Below are 16867 nucleotides of genomic sequence, written 5' to 3' on the forward strand. Positions count from 1 at the left end.
GAGGAACATATATTTCTTTTGACTTCGCTCATAATATTAGCCCAGTGTTAGTCACTCATCAGTAGCTGATTAAGTAGGAATTGATATTGTTTTTTAAATTCAAGTCCTGAACTAGGGAAGCAATCAATCCTGTGTGATGGCCTTGAATATTGACTCAGAAAGTAGACCAGGATTTAAACATTTCATTGTGCCTACACTAAGAAATTTCTTCATTGGCTAAGATGAATTCCTTTACGTAACTATATTATAACCTCAAACTGTAATGAGCACTAGAAAAATGAGATTACAACAGCATAAATGGAAATCTGGTTGACGTGGTAAAGAACCTTTCTGTACATAATCAACATGGTCTCCAGTCAATACTAAATTATAACATTTTTTATATAACTCATAAATGTTTTTGGCTCCTACCCTGTCTTATTTTTATAACAGTTATGCATTCAGAAAGCATAGGAATTTACAAAAACATCTTGTAGTTATAATTTAGGTTTTCAGATGATACTACATGTGTTTTGGCTCAAAACGAGATAACTATTCTTGTTAAAGATAACTCACTAAAGCAGAAATCCATTGAAATGCTAAAATTATTCCAAACAAATTTCCTACATTAGCACATTACTTAGAAAAGTTCAATGCCAGTATAAATCATTTTATAGTCTAAATGAAACTCTATTACTATAAAATAAATCCTGAATATGCTAGATTCAAGGCACTATGTACTAATACCTTTTCTTGTCTAATGATATTTTCTATAGTATTTTTCATTATTCCTGATTTTTCCCAATGCACAATTGTTCTTTTGTTCTAATCACTTCAAATTTTACTTTATTTGTATCTGGTGGTCTTATTGTACCATATTATAAAGCTACATGCCATATCATATAGCTAAATATTTGTTCCTTAGAATTCTGTCAACAAGAGATGAACCCTGGTTATAAATAGCCAAAACCAATATTTTTCCCCCATGGAATGTAATAATAATAATAATAATGGTAATAATATAATAATAATTTGATAAAATTTACACTGAAATTTTCTTTCTTTTGAGTCTTTTGTTCAATAAAGTATATAAATATTCAGTGTAAGAAAGATCTATTTTTTGAGATAGATGCCTTACATATTACATCTTAGAGTTAATGAAGTTAAAACCATACCTGAAAATGTAACACTTGTTAAAATTAATTTTGGGCAGACACATTGTTTAATACATTATTCTGTTATAGGAATCCTGTAGTAAACTGATTTGCTAAGCAATGTGTTATGTAAATTTTCCAACTTACATAGTTTTCTCAACTCTCTGTTCTAAATATATCATAGTAAACGCTCATTTTTTTTCCAATTATCTTCCCAAATGATATCATTATTGAGCTCTAAGTAATTTAATTTTTTTGGAAATTGCAAATAAAAAGTTTAATTTCAGAAACTGAATCCATCATTTATAAATTCACTAAAGCAGTCTACTCGAATTTAGAGTAAGCAAAGGTACAGTATTTGAACAGAACAACTTCCTAAGAGGTCATGGCAGATGGGCAAGTTTTCTCACCCACAACACTTAATGATCTGAAATTAAAACATGAACCTTTTTCAGATGTTAAAGAAAAAAATTTGAAGACATATTGTTAAAAGAATCTGACAATTGAGAATTTCATTCGGATGTTCTTGAGATTCTAAAATACCTAGGTGATGGCTGAATCTTTCCTATTGTGAAAAAAAAATTCTAAATGCCTAAGGCTAGCCTTACCACTGTAGCCTTCCAGACACCCCCATTGGTCACTACTGCCTCCAGGGCCTAGGGCTGTGGTCCCAGAACCTGGGTCAGTGCACACAGAGCTCCACTGCTCAGGAACACTGGGTCAGAGGTGCCAGATGCAGGCAATGGGCCTCCTGTTGCAATGCTCTGCTCTGCACCAGCTGAATCCTCAGCAGGGACACAAGGGACTCCCATCTCAAGGACTCAGGACGACAGTCTGGAACCTCTGAGAGAATGAATGGACTGTGCAACCCTGAATGCAAAGACTTGAAATGGAACATGCCTGCAACCGTGAACCACAATTACAAGCTCTGTGACAAGTACAGTTTTGTTTTCAAACACTTCGTCTCTGTGGTAAACAGTTGGCTTCCAGAATATTCTCTTCATTCCTAGACACACTTTAGAACCTGCAGTTAAAACTGCTCAGTCAGAATGGCTTTGTCTCCACCTCCTATTTACAAGTTTCATTTCACAGCTACAAAAGTGGTTTTGTTGCAATTAAAGCAATATTTAACTAAAATACAGTACCTGATTCATGGTTTTTACACAATTGAATAAACAGTCTACAGGATAGAGTTGTTTACATCTTGTCTCCATTCTAATAAAACAAATTTCTGACCCCTAACTTTAAAAAGATGTTGCAGTTATAAATTAAAACCTGATCCCCCACTTCATAACTGAGGAGACAGGCTGCGTCCAGTGGACTCCTCAACCCCTGCTGCCTGGCTCGACAGGAGTAAGACGTCTGTGAGGTTACCTTGCAGTGTGGGCCGGCAAGTGGCCCCAGATGCTAGCCTGATGTCTCACATGTCCCTATTGGGCGGGTCACAGCCCTGGTACAACAGCCAGCCAGCACTGCGGAGAGCATCTCTGGTCTGGCAACTCTGTCGTGAGTTCAATAATGAAAGTATATCAAGGGAAGATTCACTTTCAAAAATATAAGATTTTCAAAATGCTTCATCATGAGCTGGGGCTGGCCAAAGCTGCCGTTCTCCGTGAGTGTGCTGAACAGCTTTTCCAAAGGGATGGTACTTGGGCAACAGCCCCAAAATCTGGTTGCCAAAGTGGACAGTCCAGGACAGGATGACCGCTTGAGGTTCCAGTAGGCAAGCAAGTCACAGCTGTGCTCCAATACCTCCTCCTCCAGGTAGGTAAGCACTATGTCTTTGGGCAGCCTCTCCCACCTGTCTCTCCTCTCTAGGCCACCAGCAACCACAGGCTTTCTTCTCCACCAATCTCTAGACCCGGCCCTGAGTCACAGCCATTGGAGACGGCTGTGCCCTCTGAGGTAGAATTTTATATTTTTAGCTCCCTGATTAGATCCTGCCTGTACTGCTCCACCTCCTCCTCTGTGAACAGGGAGGCTTTGTAGCGAGGTTCCAGCAGCGGGTCATGGAGAGTGGCGGACTGGTGGCTCGCCATGACTTCCTTCAGCGACATCATCAGAGTGTCAATGCCTATCTTCTCCCCAAAGAGCATCTCGACCTTCTTGCTGAGGATGTGGATCATGGGGATGACCTGGCTTAGAGTGGACATGTAGGTACTCATCTCCAGGCTGGTGGCATCTAAGAGTTTCAGCGCATGACACATAGACTGCATGACTTCCCACTAGTAGCAGCTGATCAGCTCTCTGAAGTTGCACTCGATGGACATCTCCTTAATGGCCCTCCTCTGCTCCAGCAGCCACTCCAGCATTTGCAGGGACTTGCTCCACCTGGACTGCATATTCTGGATGAGGCAGTGTTGCTGCAGCTCTTACTCCTGCTGCAGTGCTTCTCCCTGGCACTTGGGGAGTGCTTGGGCTGCTAACACAGCTTCTGGGAGGTGCTCAGCAGGCTCTGCACCATCCTCTGGCTCTTGATGGCCTCACTTATGATCAGGTCCACCATGTGGCTGAAGCAGGGCATGCTCGAGTGCTCCGCCTCAGTCAGAATCTTGCGATGCTCTGGTTGTTGGTGACCATGATGCCCGCTTGTAGGCCGATGGACCTACACCCAGGCTTCTCACCAGCACTCTAGCTGCTTCTGGATGATGCCACCGCCATAGACACAGTCAATCTGCGATGTGTCCAAAAGCGCTGATCAGTGGTGGTCCTCTCAGTGTGGGCAGGCCAAGAACGCGAAGGTGAGCCAGTGGGCAGTGACAGTCAGGTACTCACAGGTCTGGGGACTCATCTGATGTGAAGTGGACCACACTGCTGTCGGCCTCCTTCAGCTGCTGTCAGAATCATCTGCTTAACATTGTCATACATGCCCGGGATAGCTGTCCTGGAGAAGTAGGGAGGGGAGTACAAAGATTACTGAGGTTTCTAGTATTTGAGCAGCCTGACAAAACCAACCGTTATCCACGAAGAAGTATGGCTGGAGGTCAAGTGCGATCATTTCTGCTATCAGACTGGTGATTTTTTTTGGCAATTGGGTGAGAGTCATAAAACTTCTCACTGGGGTCATCAAAGGAGGACCTGCCCAACAACTCTATGTTCAGTGGCCCCTGGATGCCTGGAGAGCTGGACAGGGTGGTCTTGGGGTAGACCTCTTCCTTGAGTACATACTCGAACCTCTGCAGGTGCCTCAGGAGGCAGCTGGAGCCCCAGGTTGGTGGGCTTCTTGCCCCTGCTGATGGTCCAGCTGCAATGCAGACACACCACCTTGGTGGAGTCCACAGAACAAACGGAGAAGCAGTTCCATGGCTTGAGGTCTTCTTGCTGCTGATGGGAAACACCGCTGGGTGGTTCCTCCTGACCACTGCTAGCAGGCCAGGCATCTTAGAGGAGCTTTCTGCAGAAGCCAAAGTGGCAGCTAGAGAATTTGCCAAACTGGCACCCAGGAAGCCCTTCTGGGCCCCGACCACCTTGGGGTGGCATCTGTACAGATGTTGCATCAAACACCTGGTGCCCATATCCCTCTTCTTCCCCCCACTGATGACGCAGTCATAGTACAGGCACGGGGCCTTCAGACTGTCCATGGGGGCTGATGAGAAGTGGTTCCAGACTTCTGACTTCAGCCTCTTCATGACCTTCTTGTTCTGCTGGAAGACAGCACAGGCTCACATCTCCTTGGGCTCTACCTGCTGGTCTGCTGCTTCTTAGGAGAGACACAAAAGGAGGACTCACCCACATCCTCAGAGGATGACAGAAGGGACACATCCCTGAGACATGCATCCCTAGGCAGGTTCTCAGCCAGCCTGTCTGGGTACGAGGAGGTCGAGGGGCGCTGTTGGACCAGCTTTTCTGGAGAGGATGATCTGGGTTCCCCTTCTGTAGGCAACAGGGTGGGCAGCAGGGTGGGGAGGTGTGGGGTACAGAAGGGGGATACCCAAGCCATCCCCCGTTTTCCTGCAGCACGATGGTGCCTTGCGCTCTCCACATGTGCTGGATGAGCAGTTGGTGCCCAGATCTTTCCGTTCTTACCCCTGCTGAACTCATTCAGTGCGCACAGAAGGCCTTGGAGCTACCCAGTGGGGACAGGTAGAAGTGTTTCCAGATGGCCAACGTCCTTCTGGCCCCCGTGCTCCTGGGAAGGCAAAGGCTTCTTTCCCCCTTGCCCTCTGCGGTTCCCTAGTAGTGGAGCATGGCAAGGTGGGGGAAGATTCTACCTGGGCCTCCTCTCTGCTGTACCTCCAGTGACCAGTACATCAGAGACCTCAGAAGAGACTACAAAAACGGGCTCTTCCTGCATGTGGTCAGGGAATGGGATCATAGCTGCCATCTTCTGGGCAAGTCTGATGGGCGAGAGCGTGGAGCCCACATCCCCAATCTCTGCAGGCTGTGGTGGAAGCAGGAGCGAGGGTGACAGCAAGGAGGAGCCCAGGGACACACTTCAGTTCCCCTGCACTAGCTTGGTGGGGTGCGCAGGCCTCATGTGCCTCATGAGGCAGCTGGTGCTCAGGTCCTTCTCGTTCTTGCCCCTGCTGAACTCCTGCATGCAGTGCCTACATATTGCCTTAGTCTGTCCCAGAGGGAGATGGAGAAATGGTTCCACACTGGAGATTTCTTCCTGGAGCTGATGTGGCAGCTGGAGAGGAGGCTCTGGGTTACGGCTTCCATGGCCACGCTGGGCTGCCTGCTGCTGTACTGGGGGAACAGAGCCCCATAGCCATCCTCCCTGAGACACCACCAGCCTGGCCCTCCACCTGCTCCTCACATCCTCCTGCTCACTCTGAAAGTCCACCCCTTCCAAACAGTGGCTGGGAACTGGATCATCTTCTTCCTCCTCTATTTTGGAACTTGTCATCAGAAACACAATCACCTTTTCCTCTGGGACTAGTGTCCTAGTTGTCTTCCACCACGGACCATAACTACCCTAGCTCATTCCTCATGCTAGTGTCTCAGGTCAATGGAGAGCTGGTCTGAGTGCCCCTGTGCACATGCATCACCGTCACCCTTTCATAGCCATTCCATCTCTCGGGCTGCTCCTGTGAGTGCTCCACATGGGGCTCTGCTGCCATGTGCCTGGCCGTGGGGACGCACAGGGGAGACTGGCTGCAGGTCTTGAAGACAGGGTCCCCACCACCTTGACAGCACCTCCTGCATGTCCCAAATGCACACAGGAAAGCTCACAGCAGTGGGACACCCCATACAGCAGAAGCAATCCAGGGCCATCGCCTCCTGTGTCCTTTGAGAAGCACGCCTTGGTGCTCAACACGAGGCAGAGGAACCACCGCCAAGCGAGAAGCAGGAGAAGCAGGTGAGCCTGCTAAGACACAGCCAGCCACAGCCAGTAGCCTCCAAGGCCAGGAAGGGGCCTCCCACCAGGCGCACTGGCCCCTGGTCAGCATGTCCTGGGTTAGCATCACACTGCCTCGAGAGCTCAGAGCTGTGAGTAGAAGGGACAAAGGCAGGCAGGACAGGAAGGAAGAAGCAGACATTCATCCACACCTACCAGAGGTCCACGTCCCAGTTCTCACTCTGCAAACTCTAGGCCGGCCAAGGATCTGGGCGGCGCGGGTCTGTGCGCTGGGGACCCCTAATGGCGTGGCGCCCATTTTTTAGCTGCTTTGTCTGCCCCCAGTGCCCCTCCTGCTGGCTAGGCACCACAGCCAAGGACTTTGGCCCAGTAGCCTGAGATGCTGAGGTCCCTGCGCCCCTCCCAGGGACCCATGCACCAGCGTGGGGGGCACCAATTAAATTTGATTTGTAGCTGCATTAATTAATTGGCCTTAACATTTTCCAGAACAGTTAATATTAAAGTTTGGAAGAACAAACAATATTTTGTAATAATTAGGACCACTGAAATAGTACCATTAAAGAACAATCATTAGCAGCATTTCAAATTTATAGATATCACCTACCAAACCACAAATCAAATTAACATATTCCTGATTTGGTTTTTATTAGCTGCTAACTTTATACAGAATTCCTTGTTGAATTCCCTAATTGAATGTTGTTGAAAAGTTAAGATTAGTTGGCACGGATTTAGGATTTGTCATTGATTGTGCTTTCACAAAAGCTTGCGATAGCTGTTAATTTTATATATTTAAATAGGTTTTTGCATTATAAATTTAAAATATTTTCCTGAGAATATGTTTTATCAGTGTTCTTTCTGAAATACATATTTTCATTATAAAAGGGTCAGGTCAAAATAATTCAAATAGTTTATGTAAGAATATGAATAAATAGATCCAGACATCCTTATAAATTTAAATGATATCTTCTACCCTAAAATTAAGATAAATGTTTAGGAATCCTTAACACCTTTACCTACAAACTAAAATGTTGATACACTTTAGACAAAAGCTATTAGATGCTGGGACAGCAACATAATTTAACTTAGACAAAGAGTTAATATTTTAGTTTTGTCATACATTCATAAAGATTGTGGTTCCACTTAACTTAAAATGTTATTTTGGATTTAATTTTTTGTTAGAAAAATTGATATATGTTGAAAAGAAATTTTTTTAAATAAGAATTTCTCTCATTCTTATAATCAAAGAAATCAATAAAGGTGGACTTCCACTTGCTCTCCCTCTTTGATGAGATTAGACTCTCTGTCTACTTTGATCAATAGATTTTTAAAATTAGGTAACTTTTAAATCCAAAGCTTTTGTACAAATCTTTTTATGGCACCATGAAAAGAATCACAAATTCTGATTTTGTGTACAGTATTAAACAATCAAACAAGAAGATTTTTCAAAGTAGTTAATAAAGCTCAGTTGTGTGAAGAGCCCTTGTCTATATGTATGATAGGTTTTGAAGCAAGCTACTCTAAGATGAACTGTGCTGTGGTAGAAATATAAAATCATCCTTGAAGATAAGTTGGTTTGAGTCTACAGAGCCAACTTTATTGCAGCATGAAAAACTCCTTTTTGCTTGGATCTGACAATATTAACCTGGCGTTGGACATGATCACCAAAGTTAAAAGGATCCATTAAAAAATGAGAGTAATGGATAAACTGCTAAGAAGCCAGCACAACAACATGTCTTTGATGATTTCTTTTGACAGAAACATTGTACTTATCTTAAAGTCACATGAAGACATGAATGTAATCAATGGACCTGTTAAGCATTAACAATGCTTACCAATAATAAAATTCTATTTAAAGTCAAGATACATCTTTAAAAATTACAATTCCAGAAAGAAAAAGGGCTACAACTCTATCTCAGTTATAAATAAAACTCTTTGCCATTTAAAAAATTTTACCTTTCATTTTAGTGAATAAAAAAGTCAGCTATTTTTATAGAACAAGTAACCATGATTTATTTAGATGATTTTAGTTATATTTAAGGCCTACCTCCTTCTTGGACACTGGTCATTGAGTCAAATTCTCTGGCTTTTTCTGGTGAATTAAGTGCAAAGCCCTCTCCAAGGCAAGGAAAGAGGAATAGATCTCTCAAAGGCATCTCTCAGTGGAAAAATTACTTCATACCAGAGTTACCACTGTAAAGTGCCAATAGGAAGAGTAAGTTGTTCCCTACTTCTTTCTCTGACCTGTTCCCCATCAACTAGGATGCTTGGACAGAATCTGATTTCTCTCCCCATCAGGGTACTATATGAGCAGGGTAAAAGGGTTTATGTAATCATATAAAGTAAAATTAAATTGTAAATAAATAATGGATATATGTTCCTCTCATAATAGCATAACACTGAAGAAGCAGGGTTGGTCATTAAGTCATAATTAAACACTAGCATACAACCAGAAACATTATACTGTCATAAAACCACAATGTCAGATGAAAACCACAGAAATAGTTCCACTCAGTCCTAGCATCCAGGAAATTCTTTTTAAAGGTGTTCCTTTTTTGGGCTTTCCCAATTTGTACTCAGCAATGAAATTAGAAACCTTTTGTGATGTGTTAAATATTCATTTTCTATATATATACTGTATGATCCTAAATAGAATACAGAATTTTCAACCCATCTTAAATGATCTGATAACTTACATCATATGCTTCATTTTATCATGGTCTATAGTGTATCAAATATATAAAAGGACAAAAGTAAAAAAGATCTCAATGTCAAATTAAGATCTGTGTCTAGTACATATTGATAGGTGACACCCAAGCAAGTACTGGTACTTTTGACAGTTGTCTTCTGTAATAATTATTCTGTTCCTTTAATGCCACTTGGTTTAATAATATGCACACTCTCACAGTCGTGCACTCACTCACTCAACCATACACACAAATACATAAAAAGAACTTACACGATTTCATTGTTCTGGCATTCGAGCTCTCCACAAGTGTCCTCAAAGGCTCCCCTCCACCTCTGGCCCTCTCTTCGATCGTTTTATAGGGAATGATAACATTTCCTTGAGCTCCAGATGTTCTCAATACCTTCACCTCCATGATGCCAATGCTCTCATTCACGAGTCACAGGTTCCTCAAAAGTAAAGATGCCAGCATGGTTGTCATCAAAACTGGTTACCATGGCCACGGAGGGTGATCTAAGGCAAGCAAGAGTAGAGACTGATTGGTTTTCAGGATGCCATCTTCGGAAGTCTCAGAAGATACTTTGACATTGCTGAGGTGTGCAAGGAAAATTTTACCCTCCTCAAAGCTGTCATCATCGATGACGCCAACTCTGATTTCCTTCTGGGTCTCACCAGGTTTAAGACCACAGTTCCTTCAGTGAGTTCATAATCAGATCCTGCATTGGCCATGTCTCCTCTGTTTCTGAAGTCAATGAACACAGAGTTGGTCAAATCCCCACTTCTGCAAATAATGGTAAGGACCACAGTACCACAGTTGTCCAGACACTGATGTGTCCCTTGTTCAAAGAAGACCTTGCTCACTGGGTCACTTTTGGCCACTTCCATGTTGACCTCATGCATGCTGACAGTCTTCCTTGCTTGGTCAGCTACATGCCTCTTTAAAATGTTGCCAGCTCGGTCATCAGGCAAGTAGCTTGAATGTGATAAAATGCTTGGCTTTTTTGCTGCTGACTTAGGATTTCGTATTTGGCTAATTCTATTAACTGCTCTATTTCGTTCTCTGGATGTTTCTGCTTTAGTTCCTTCAGAATCCTCGCCATTTCTCCCTTAGCTTATTCATCATTTTGGTCCCTCTCTCATTGACCTCCAGAACCAGAGCGCCATCTAAGAAATTGTCAATCTGAGAGCTGACTACTTTTCCATCCATTTCAATTTTCATTTTGGAAGATGGCTGGTCCCCCTTGTGTTCAGTGATCATTCCCCTCTGCTTGCCAGCCTGATACTGCTTGTAGACATACTTGTAAAACAGAAGCCTCCTATCTGCTACCCAGGAAAACACAACACAGAAGGGAAAGAAGAAGAAAGTTAGCAAAACGTCCCAGACCTCCACAACACCAGGAGAAATGACAAGTGTAGGCGAAGATACTCCAGGCTGCCATCACAAAGAACACATGCAGATGCTGAATCTTCCTCTTCTCTCCATTAGGGACCACATAAACACAAAGTGCAATGATGATGAACATGCTGAAGGCAGCACTTCCCACGATGGTGCTGGGCCCCAGGTCTCCTGCAGTGAAATACAGTGTAAGTGTACTTCAAAATTTAAGATCATCAATAACTGAAAGCAGAACCTTGGGAGCAGAAAATCCCAAGGCCATCACAGTCAGGTTGAACATAGTCTCATTCCAGATCCTCACAGTCATCTTGGTGGTCTTTCTGTTGTTTTTCTTTATGGTTATTTATTTTTCTTGGGATGTGATGACTTCCATAAAGGACACAAACTGGTCAACAATGATAGAGACTCCCAGAAACATGTTGACAATAGCCCCGAAATACCCAGTAGCTCTAGCAATCTTGTCTCTGAAAGAATAATCTTGGGGCTACCAAATAGGCAAAATCACCCTTTTCTTGTGGTAATATGAGACAGTACACTTGCTGGTATCATTCTCTCCTCGTTCCATTTCGGTCTCCGGAGTTATATGGTCCATATGGGAAAATAAGAAAGCCATCAGAGCTAACAGATGAAATCTCATTGGAATCATGGGTGAGAGGCTTAACCAAGGCATGTTGTACAGGGAGATGACCAACTGTCCTGACATATTGGTAAAAAGAAGATGGGGCAGGGAAGGTAGAAAAATAATCACATCATTAGACCCAAATCCAAAGCATGATTAATACCTTTACATAAATTTCTGTATGTTTGACCATCACAATATCTCTGGTGAATCATCATTACTCTGATTCCATCAGTGATTAGGCAATGTTTTGTGAAATTTACAGTTTGATCTCTCTTTTTGTGAATTTTCTACTTGTAGTTCCATTCACTGAGCAAGACCCATGACTGACTTCCAGGAAATGAAAAGTTCAATTTTAAGCCTGGCCTTATTAAGCACACATTTATGCATACTAATGGACAACAAGAAAGAAAAACAAGACTTTTGAAGCATTAAAAATCACCTCCTCATTGCTAAAGCAGATTTTTCTTTTAAATTTTGATTAGTTCATTGTCTTCAAGGACATTTTTCATTGCGAAAACCACTTTATTAAGATTCATGCATTGAAACTGAGACTCTGAAAAACTCCTACCAACACAAAGCATGATGATGATGATCTTAAATTTTGAAGTACACTTACACTGTATTTCAAGAAATCACACCTTACGGCTCTAAACTTGGAAACAGATAAATCTCTACATTTGCCTGCAATCAAAGCTCAATGGTATTTGTTCTCAAGAGGAAAAAAAAATTCCACTATAATGCAATATTTCCACACATTAAGTACAGGTTTCAAAAGCATGTTTTGATGAGAGCACATTTTCTCCTAATTTTTAACAACCCAGAACTCCAGATATATTAGCAACTGGGCATCTGGTATTTCAAGAACACTCCTTTCTATTTGTATACATAGCCTGCTTCACATCCTGCAGGCTGACCCCAACAGAAAGGACAGATAACCGGGTCCAGGCCTAGTTGTCTGTAAGACCCTGGCAGGCTTTGAAATCTATATTACCAGCGATAAAATGTTCCTTCTCTGTGTCAGTGTCACACTTTCCATGGTCATTCCAAAACACACATTAGTTCTATAGTGGGCTCAAGAACGATGATTCCATCTAAATCAGCTTATTTGGCAAAGAAACAGAGACAAAGTGTATGTGTGTATGTGTGTGTGTGTGTGTGTGTGTGTGTGTGTGTGTGTGTGTAATATGAAGGGCTATAGGCAATTAGGGATAAGACAACAGAGTCATTGAGGAACACAGAGAATTGCAAGCAAAGTAGTGGACAGAATGACCACAGCCATAAACTCAACCACCAACTCATGCAAAACTCAGCTCCGATCTCACATCACCTCAGCTTCCAGGACCTGGGGTTTAGGGGCTGAGGTAAAAGGGGTAGGGAATGGATGCTGAAGTCCAAGAAGGTCCACAACTCTCATCTGGACCTTTTCTTCTAGACCTAAGAATTCACCAGTGAATAAGAGAAACTCTTGGTCTTCTCAGAGCTTATATTCTAATGAAGAGGAAACAAAGGAATAAATGAAATATAAGGTGGTAACTGGCTTCAGGGGAGGCCAGTTATGACATCCATAGCACATGGATAGGAAAAGCATCCTGAGTCAGAACATAGCCCTGTGGCCTGAAAAAGTTAAAAGAGGAGCTTGGTGAGATGCTCCCATAGCTCCATGCTGCCTGAGAGCCACCCACGTTTGTCTATGTTTGTTGCTGATGGCTTGCACTGAAAACTGCTCCAAGGTCCCAGGAGAATCACCATGGTCAGCACATTCTGGAAGATCCTCAGAGATCCCACCATGGCCTCAAGCCCCTTGTAGCTCATCACTATTGGGAGATAACCTTCTTTTGTATTTCTCTCATATTGAAGAAGACCAGGAGAGGGTAAAAGGCTGGCAAATGAAAGAAACACATTTACAAAGCATGCAAGAGTTCATGGTCAATGTGTGTCTGCTTGTTCACTCATTACAGGGCTTGGATGGATTGTGAGATCCCTGCTTAAAACAAGATGACCTTCCACTGGCCTGCAAGAAAAATAGAGGAGATTTAGTTCCAACTCTCTTATGCATCCATTTACTCCATAATTTATGTGCGCTTAGTATGAAATTTAGAATGACTCACTAGGCTCTCTTCTAGACCTAAGAATTCACCAGTGAATAAAACAAAGTCTCTGTCTTCTCAGAGCTTACATTCTAATGGGGAGAAAACAAAGTAATAAATGAAATATCAGGTGGTAAAAAGTAATACAGTGTGGGAAGGGCAGAATCAATCTAAGGAAGACAGACTGTGTGTGTGTGTGTGTGTGTGTGTGTGTGTGTGTGTGTGTGTGTGTGTGTGTGAATGCATACACACATACAGCAGCATGATTTTACAGTAGATGGTTAAGGAAGGCCTCTCTGATAAAGACAACATTTGAGCAAAGTCCTGAAGGAAGCAAATGGTCAAACCTTGTAGAAAATGCAGGAAGAGTATTACAACAAAGGACAAAGGTAATGGTGATGGTAATGGTGCTTGGCACATCCCAGAACCACAGAGAAACCAGTGTGAAGGAAGGGCTGTGCAGGAGTGGAAATGCAAAGAGAATGGATCATGGGGCCACCAAGTCTACTGAGGTACTGGCTTTGATGAGGAGAGAGACAAGAATCTCAGGGGGTTCTGATCATAAAGTAATATCTAGTTTTCCTTTCAGAACAGGCTCTCTCCTGGTTCAGTGGAGATATTGTAGGGGATGGGAGGAAACAAGGAGACCAGCTCATGCCTACTATATTGAGATCTGATTTCTAAACAATCCCAATGCCTAGCAGGTATTCAAAAATGAAAGAGCAGACAGCTAACATTTAAAAAGGGGTAGTTATCCTTTTAGTAGTCTTGCAACTTAAAATGGCTTGGAGACTGATAAGGATCAAAAAAGGTAAAATATTTGCAACAAATAACAGTAGTGAACAGAGAGAGTAAACCCTGAAGAAAGATTCAAACCTGTGTCTGTCTCCAAGCCTGATATAATTAATCACTCCTTCAATTCACTGCCAAATTCATCATTCTATTTTTCAAATTTCAGCCAAAATAAACTTGCTAAGAAACAGATCTGACACTATGACTCTACTTAAAACTCTTTGTTGGCTCTCTTTTTCCTCATGCCCTGTGGTCAAACCCCTCAGTAGTAAGCTCAAGATCCTTAATGATCTAACCTCTGTACTCCTGAATGCAGAAATACTTTTGATTCCTAAATAAGGCACTTTTTTACCTGTTGGCCTTTGCAGACTATGTTCTTTCCTCTAAACATTTTTCTTCTTACAATCAAGGTTCAAAAAAGTATAACAAATCACAGTCAATTTCTTGAGAGACCGATATTGGATTCTTTTCATAAATCTATTATAGATATCGTGCTAAATTATTTACATGTATCAGTTATAGCTAATATTTATAATAACAAGCATTTCTGTATCACACAACTTTTAGTGTTTCTATTTCCATTATGATCTTTGTAAACAGCACCCCCTGAAGTTGTGTAGTGGGCAATACACTAAGCCCTATCCAGTATATACTATTAGCTCATTTACAAAGTGGAATAAGTGAGGTATAGACTAGTTAAGACCTTGTTGAAAATCATACAGATAGCAAACTCCAGAGTTAAGATTCACACCCTGTCTACTTCCATTAACTATTGCATTAGGTCATCCCTGATAGTTGGTGAAGTAATGCTGGACAATTGTTGGAATTTGGGCTTGAATTAGTCCATTGGAAAGCCTCTTGACTTCTAAGCATGTTAGAAGAACTCAGTTAGCAATAGTCCTGTGGAAGGTTTCCAATAGCCTGGCTTTTATCTTATGGATTAGAGACTCAAGCATCAATGACTGTGGTATGTAGCATGAGAGCTGGCATGTTCCTAGAGACAGCTGCCCTATGCTTCCTGCCCTTTAGCAACTGCCTGGCAACCTTTTCCTGCATGCACAGTCAGGGAACTCTCTTAGGTTGGCCATAAAAAGGCCCTACCCTCCATCTCTGCCCTAGCCCACATCTCAAAATGTCTTCTTAGCCAAATGAGGACCAGATGTGTAAAAATGGATGGATCAGTAAAAATCCATTGTCATTATTGGGGAAAAAGGAGAGGGGCTTCTGAGGTTACTGAAAATCATCACAATTATATTCAAAAAGTGACAGCATCATAATTTGTGTAACCAGGGGACGCAAAACACTGATGTAAGTTATTGGCAATAAAACTGGGAAGAACTCTTTGGACTTTGGTTGCTTTCTTTATTTAATGAATTCCAACCCAGAAGGTTGTGAGGATGTGGGAAAGGTGTTATCTAAAGGAGTTGCTTTTCTTCCTATATTTCCTTTCTTCCATGGTCATCCTTCCATTATAAGATTCCAGAAGTTCTATTTAACTCTCCTCAACTTTCCTGAGATATATATAAATATATATAAAAAATTTTACAAGAACATTATGCAGGAAGATAAGAACAGAGGCCACAGGTATCTTGGTTTGTTCCCGGCTTTCTTTTGTTCTTCCTTGATCTACTGAAGGCTGACACAAAAATGTAGGCTGATTTTTATGGTGTATTCAGATCAACTCTTATGTCTATGGCCAGGGATCACTTAGGAATATCTACTTCATCATCAAAATGAGTTTTAAACCCATGAATATCAAGTACACCTGAATTATGTTCTACTCACTATTTATTTTAAGACAAAACAACTTTATCACTACAAATTACAAACTTTAATGGGTCTGACAAAAAAGAAGGTAAAGAGATACTTGCCTGCCAGTAATCCAGCCACCTGTGCTGAAGGGAGAAATCAGTTACAAGGAAGAGAAACACATGCCTACAGACAGGTCTTTATCAAACTGCTTTGTAAAGGATAAGGAAGCAGCTCCATTGCAAAGGGGCTTGAAGAGGAGTGAGGCAGCAGAGTGCCTACTCCCCACAGGAAACCGGGGCCAGTTTTAACTACCAAGGAGAACCTGACTCAGGAGAAAGGAATATGCTGCTGTCCTCACCAGCCCTCACAATGGATGGCCTAATCCCATTCTATTGATTGGCAGTGGGGTTATTCCAAGGAATTCTTCGCCTTCATCAGGACTTGGAATTCCCTTCTAAGTAATTTTTGCTGACTGAAAGCCTCAGAGCTAAGCAATTAATCTATTTCTAAGGCAACATGGAAGCAAGTATCTTTACCCATGACTGAAGCAAGTACTTCCCAGGGCTTCTAGACAAGGAGATGTTGCCAGAGGATGAAGATATTTTTAATGTGACATGTGACCATCCCATCTAAGGTTCAAATACTCCTCTGGCTCCCAGCCTCAGTCTATCAGACCAGGGTCAGCATTCAGAAAGGAACTTAGTTTCCACAGTACTCTCTGCTACTACCTTTAAAACTTTTTTTTTCTTTCTCTCTCTGTCCTCTCCAGAGTTTCCTCTCAGCTGATTGATAAATTGGGACAAGTCATGTAAGGACTGGGCTATGGGAGGTCTTGTGAAGAATGAAGTCCTTCTGCCCAAACTGATGAAAGTGGAGTGAGGATCCTGTCCTGGGTTAGAAATCCTGTCGCTAAATTGTTCAGCAAGGGGAGCAACTGGGGTAAGGACCAGGTAAAGTGACTAGAAAAAATATATATATAAAGAAAAGATACACTTAGGATTTGGGATAATGAAGAAGTTCTTGGAAACAGGTCATGTGATGAACCTGTTAGCCCTTTTCTCTATTTTATTTTTCTACATTGCACTTACTATTTCTATCTG

At 42.2% G+C, this 16867-nt stretch overlaps 2 pseudogenes; both read right to left on the reverse strand.

Moving 5' to 3' along the window:
- Positions 1 to 2645: 2645 nt before the first annotated feature.
- On the reverse strand, positions 2646 to 6733 carry LOC144370505 (zinc finger BED domain-containing protein 4-like; annotated as a pseudogene).
- A 2654-nt stretch (positions 6734 to 9387) lies between these two features.
- On the reverse strand, positions 9388 to 11812 carry LOC144370341 (sodium/calcium exchanger 1 pseudogene; annotated as a pseudogene).
- Positions 11813 to 16867: the final 5055 nt, after the last annotated feature.

The sequence above is a fragment of the Ictidomys tridecemlineatus genome, chromosome 14 (genome assembly GCF_052094955.1).
Source record: "Ictidomys tridecemlineatus isolate mIctTri1 chromosome 14, mIctTri1.hap1, whole genome shotgun sequence".
Taxonomy (NCBI): Eukaryota; Metazoa; Chordata; class Mammalia; order Rodentia; family Sciuridae; genus Ictidomys; species Ictidomys tridecemlineatus.